Genomic DNA, 5,930 nt, shown 5'->3' with positions numbered 1-5,930 from the left:
GAGAACTTCGAGCAACTTTCAGTACCTAAGCAGGCTACAAGAAAACTAGTGAGGGGGCTTTTTATAAAGCCTTGTAGTGATAGGACAGGGAAGAATGGCTTTAAACTGAAAGGGGGCAGGTTTAGGTTACATATCAGGGAGAAGTTCTTTGCTGTGGCTGTGGTAAGGCACTGAATCAGATTGCCCAGAGAAGCTAGGGATGCCCCATCCCTGAAAATGCTCAAGACAAGGTTGGATGGTGTTTTGAACAACCTGGTCTAGTGGAAAGTGTCCCTGCCCAGGGCAGGGTGGTTGGAACTCGATGATCCTTAAGGTCCCTTCCAACCCAAACCAGTCTGTGATTCCCAGTGACATTTCAGCCCTCGATGAAATCTTTTCAAACCTGTATTTTCCTGTAACAAATTTTAGAAATACTCTCCAGAACAGTCATTCTTGCTCTGGCTTCTCCTTGGACTTGTGTTTTCAGCATCTCTGTTTAAAATACTGTCTCAGAGGTTTGACTTGCCTGTGGTGAGCCATGCCCAGGAGCACTTCACTAATTGGTGTATGACCAATGGTCCTGGTAGTACATCACAGTTTTGACATCTTTGGCTCAGGTGCAAACAGAATTTCGTAAGTCTTTTGATTTCAACAGCACATTGCTGAAGTGGGGAGGAGATGGGTAATTCATCAGCTGCAGAATCTCCAAGCTGTAGGACATTGCTCTCTTCATGCTTAGTGTGAAGAACATCAGCATCCATGCCTTGTCTTGAGAGGCTCCTCACCCCAGCTGTCAGTGTGTGACCCCAGCTACTTGTTTTGGACCTACTGAGCCTTTGCAAAAAATTCTCCCTGACGGATACCCCAAACTTCCCAAACCTTCTCACACTGCTGTCAGATGTAAGCAGATTTGACTGTTATTGCATGAAACAAGATACTAATAGCTAATAGGCAATTTATTTGGTGCTGTCAGCTTCATGATTATCCACCTCAGAGATATGGCCTAAGAAAATGTGAATAAAATGTATGGTCCAGATCCTCATCTCTGCAAATCTGCCTCATTATCTCTATTTGTGCATGGGAGATTTTCACAATCTGACACTTCATGTGAAGAACCAATGTCAGCCACTGGGAAAGGAGAACTTCTTCGAAAACAGAAGGTTTGCCACAAAACACTTGGTGTACAAGGTAATACTTAAGTGTTGAGGCAAAAGGGTTCAGTAATTATAAACTATGCTTAATTTCCCATTCATATTGAAGACCAACTCTCCCACGGGTAGCACAGTGTACGAGGAATGGGTAAGAGCAAGTCAGTGCTTGAGTGGCTTTTGACATATGTCATGTTGGTTTTTTTTTATCAAACTCTGATGAGGGAAAAGCTGGGCACTCAGACACACCTGTGCTTGCTCAGGTCTTTCCAAACTGATGCTGGCCTGTGGCAAGGACAGGGTAGGACACAATTTTCCATCAAGGACCTCAACATGTTTTGGATCCCTTGAATGCCGACGTACTTGATGTTCCTCAGAGCTGGAGGTCTGGTGGCCTGTTCTCACACAAAGCCACCCAGTGACAAAAACAGTCAAAAATTAGCAACCACCCCTCACAATAGCAATGTATGCAATGGGCCCAAGAGTCATAAAAGACATAACAGTGCTGAAATCCTGTGCATCTCCTTTTCTTCCACTATAGAGTGGAACATTCTTGCACAGGCAACTATTGTCAAAGCATGCTCCATCTTGGTGGATGCAGGAATGAGTGTTCCCCAGTGCTCCACTCCAGCCTGGGCCAGGACAAGAGCTGCTTTGTCACTATGCACCTACAACTAGTGTAGAAAGGCAACCTTGTGGACTAGCAAGGACTTCACCCCATTTTTCTACACCCATCAGCATTAGTACATTACTTCACGCCCCCAAATTTTCTGCTTGTAAGTCTCTTTGAAGAGGTCTAAGTAACTTTCACGGTGCTCCATCAGAACACCGGGTTTCAGGGCTATTCTTTTTTCCAAGCTTCCCTCATTTGCATTCCTGGTGACATGGGCTGGCGCAGTGCATAAAGACAATTTCATACCTGTTTATTATGGGGAAGGACACATGCATCTGTAACTGATTTGACAGGAGACAGCATGACAGCTGTTTTACAGGATTCTCCATTGAAATAGCAAATGAGAGTCTTGCTGGCATATATGGGACATATTTATGTCCTAAACAAAAGGGCAATAACACACATAGTGACAAGCCTTGTTTGTACACAGCTTTCAGCAAGTTTGTGCCAAGCGCTGGCTCCCAGCCAAGCTCACGGCTGGTACAATCTGGCACAGCCCCTCCAAGGCAGCTGCATCAATTTACACCAAGGAAGAAATGAGGTATAATTTTCTCAGTTACACACCAGAATTACAAGAGATGGGGTGGTGGGGGAGGGAAAGAACAGTGATCTGAAAGAAGGCTGGAGGCGAGCAGCATCTCAGGCTGCCACGTGCTGGAGGGGGATAGGTCTGAGCCTGTTCACAAGACTGGGCTGTTGGATTTGTGTGGGGGGTTGCAATAAAGATAGAAACATTTTAGAAGCCACCCATAGCTGACTGCATCCAGTGTGGCAAATAGCTCTTGGTACAGCAGCCCATTGTTTTCTGCCTGTTTAAATGGGAGGGTACAGTGGGAAAAGCTGCACTTCCATCCATGCTTCCACACAGGGAAATGGAGATGGGGCGCTTCTGAACCCCAGGGTCTCTAATCATTCTGCAAACAGAAATTTTCTCACACAGGGAAAAGAAATACAAAGATCACCTCCAGCCCTCACTTAGTCCCTGACCATCTGTGTAATGCCAGAGGATGCTTCAGGGAAGAGGCTGATGGCAGTAGCCTGTGGAGGCTGAAGCAGGACATCAGCCACTGAGCTGAATGTTGGCTGAAACTAGCAAGTGAACAACCTTTGTCATAGCATTAGTGGGGTTTTTTTAACAGCAGCACACTTTCTGGAGCACAGTAACTATTAATGCCATTTCCAGACACCAATTCAACATGCGTTTTAGAGGTCTCCACCTTAATCTTCTTTTAAATTGATTTTCATAACTCAATGACCAAATTAAAAAATAATGTGGATGCTTAGTCCTGCTCTTTAGGGAAGGTTTTGCTTCTCCATGGGTGACTCCATAGCTCATTGCTGCACCAGGCTGTTGTCTTGGCTTAAACATTTCACATTGTTTCAGCAAAATTATAAAGAAGTATCTGCTATTGTTCATAGCAATTCCAACCATAATAAATAATGCCATGCCTGTACATCTTCTTATAGTACATAACTATACCTCATCACACCCAACCCAGAACCACTATTGAGTGTAAGGGATTTGCTGTATTTCCAACCCAAACCCTGGTATCAGATCCTCACATGTAGCCAGAAGGCTGCCCAGCAGATGAACACTGTCAGAAGGTTAGAAATTGCAGTGGTCAAATCATGTCATTTTGTTTCACTCTGTTGAAAAAAAAAAACAAAAAACCAAAAACCAAAAAAAAAAAAAAAAAAAAAAAAAAAATACCAAATCCCACATAACACAGGAAAATGCATAGGACATAATCTTAGCAAGAAGCTCCCACAGATCTACATTCTTGCTTACATCACAAGTTTTATGATAATAATCTTGATGTTGGCTTGCTATGTCAAAGATAAGTATGTTAAGAGAAAGGTTTGGAATGGTTTGTTGCAATTTCTGTTAAAGCAGGAACCAATATATAATTAATTTTAATTTTAGCCTTCTAATACTAAAACCAAATTTCTTTTCAGAAAACTGAGATGGCTCTGCCTCCAGCTATTAAAGGCAACAATATGGGTATTGTATGGTAAAAAACACAGGAACAATGGCAAAACAAGGACCCAGTGTAAACAAATGGATGAGGCAACAAAAACTGAGTGAGACATTTCCAAATATTTAATGATTACATGTCAAAACACAATTTAAATATCACAGCATCTTATGTGCTTGTGAAGAGAAAAACAAAATGACTGAGAACTCCTGGCTAAAATAGTCTTGTTCCGGGCACTGATTGATATTCTTGAATGGAAGACTTGATGGATTATGATTTTTGCAAGAGAATCATTACACGCCAAGTGCACAAATAGAGAAGTACAGCTTGTTGACACCTCTGTGCAAAATAAAGCCATTCTAGAAATTTTGATTCATTATATCTCTATTAGGAATCAATCCACCTGACCTAAATTTTGCATCATAAATCAGATTAAGAAACCCGTCTGGATCTCAGCAAAGGCTGTACGCCCTTGGTTTAAAATCACTCCACTATATCCAGCACACCATTATTATTCTAAATGCAATAATCTATACTGTATAATTTAGGTCAGCTTGATTTCAGACTAGGCAAGAGCATTTCTACCCACTCACCTGTAGAGGAATTTAATCATTTTAGGGACATTATTTGTCTTTTTGTATATGGGCTATTTGTTGGGTTTTTTTAGTTTCTTATTCACTCACTGCTCAAGGTGCAGGGGAAGAAAAATAGCACAACATTGATAAAATACTACAGGAAGATCATAAAGGAACTTTGGAGAACCTTAAAGTAGAGCCATATCATTTTCTTACATGGGTAATTACAGTAAATTGGATTTACACAGCTAAGTAGAGAGTCATTGATTTTTCCTGGCTGGCCACAATGCGGAAGAGAAGCCAGGTGGGTTTGTAATGCTGCCTAAAAGACTTTGACAGCTGAAAATCTTCCCCCCTGAAAGTGTTTAAGAGTGTATAGGTCTGGCTGAAAGTCAAAGGGAGTTGCATCCAAGTCTGAGATGCTTTTTAAACTATCCCCATTGGTATCAACCTGGAATTTGGAGTGAGTTTTAAAACGAAAGATGGTAGCATTTTCTGCATAAAATTAGACAAGTTCATTAACCATGAGGAATTTTTGTTTAACTTTGAGGAGCTGCATTGCTTGCTCCTCTTTGAGCTGCACAAGCAAACCCAGGGGTACAGCACCAACCTTTGACGATGAAAGGGCTACGAGCAGAAACAAAATGGGTTTTTGAAAGCTTCAAGCCCATGACAGCTGTGAGAGAGCAATAATTCAGGAAATGTCTTGGGTAAAATCAACTCAAATGACTTGATGCTTTGTTTTATCATTACGAACATAAAGGAGTTTCTTTTAGTTATCAACCAAAAATCTCAAGGGGTTCCCCAAAGATTTGCTAATAACATGCCTTGAATAGAAATGACTGCAAGTGACAGTAAAATAGCGATTGGAAAGGGACATTTTGCCCACAAGTGTCAGTGCTGTCACTAAAACATGAGACTCCCTAGCTACACCTACACCCTGTTCTCAAAGACTTTCTCTAAATCCAACAGGGCAAGTTTCTCTCCAGGCTTCAGTCTGCTCCTCCATAAAGCAAGGATGTCCACGCTGGCTGTCTACATTCCTATGGAAAGTTACTGGGAAACCTTCAAATGAGGCCATTTATTGTGACAGCCCCATGGTTTTTGGTGGCCATTTACACCTGTGTGTGTGGGAGGTAGAGAATAAAATGTGCTGTTGGTGTTGGATGTTTTGCAAGCACTTTGCCAAGGGGGAGCATCAATGGATGGGAGCTCAGCCCTGTGGACACCTCCCTGCCTGGGGAAACTGTTCCCTATCCAAACACCATGCTGCCACCAGGCAGAGTCAAAATGACAAGTGCTTTTCCATAGCATTCAACGTTGAGTTTGTATGGACCCATTTCCAAATGAGATACCTCTTTTCCTGGTGAAGGAAGTATTTACATGTCATTTGATTATTTTGTTATGACCTGTAGGCTGTTATGTGCCTTTAAAGAGGTTTTCCATCCTGGGTATGACTGAAACGGCCCCAGACTCTGATCCCAGGGCAGGACCAATCCCCAACCCCATGGATGGATAATACCCTGTCCCTACTCCTGCCCCAGCAGAACCCCCTCAGCTTTGAGACAGCTCAACGTGA

This window comes from Cinclus cinclus, chromosome 9 (genome assembly GCF_963662255.1).
Source record: "Cinclus cinclus chromosome 9, bCinCin1.1, whole genome shotgun sequence".
Classification (NCBI taxonomy): domain Eukaryota; kingdom Metazoa; phylum Chordata; class Aves; order Passeriformes; family Cinclidae; genus Cinclus; species Cinclus cinclus.
This window is presented reverse-complemented; position numbering follows the sequence as displayed.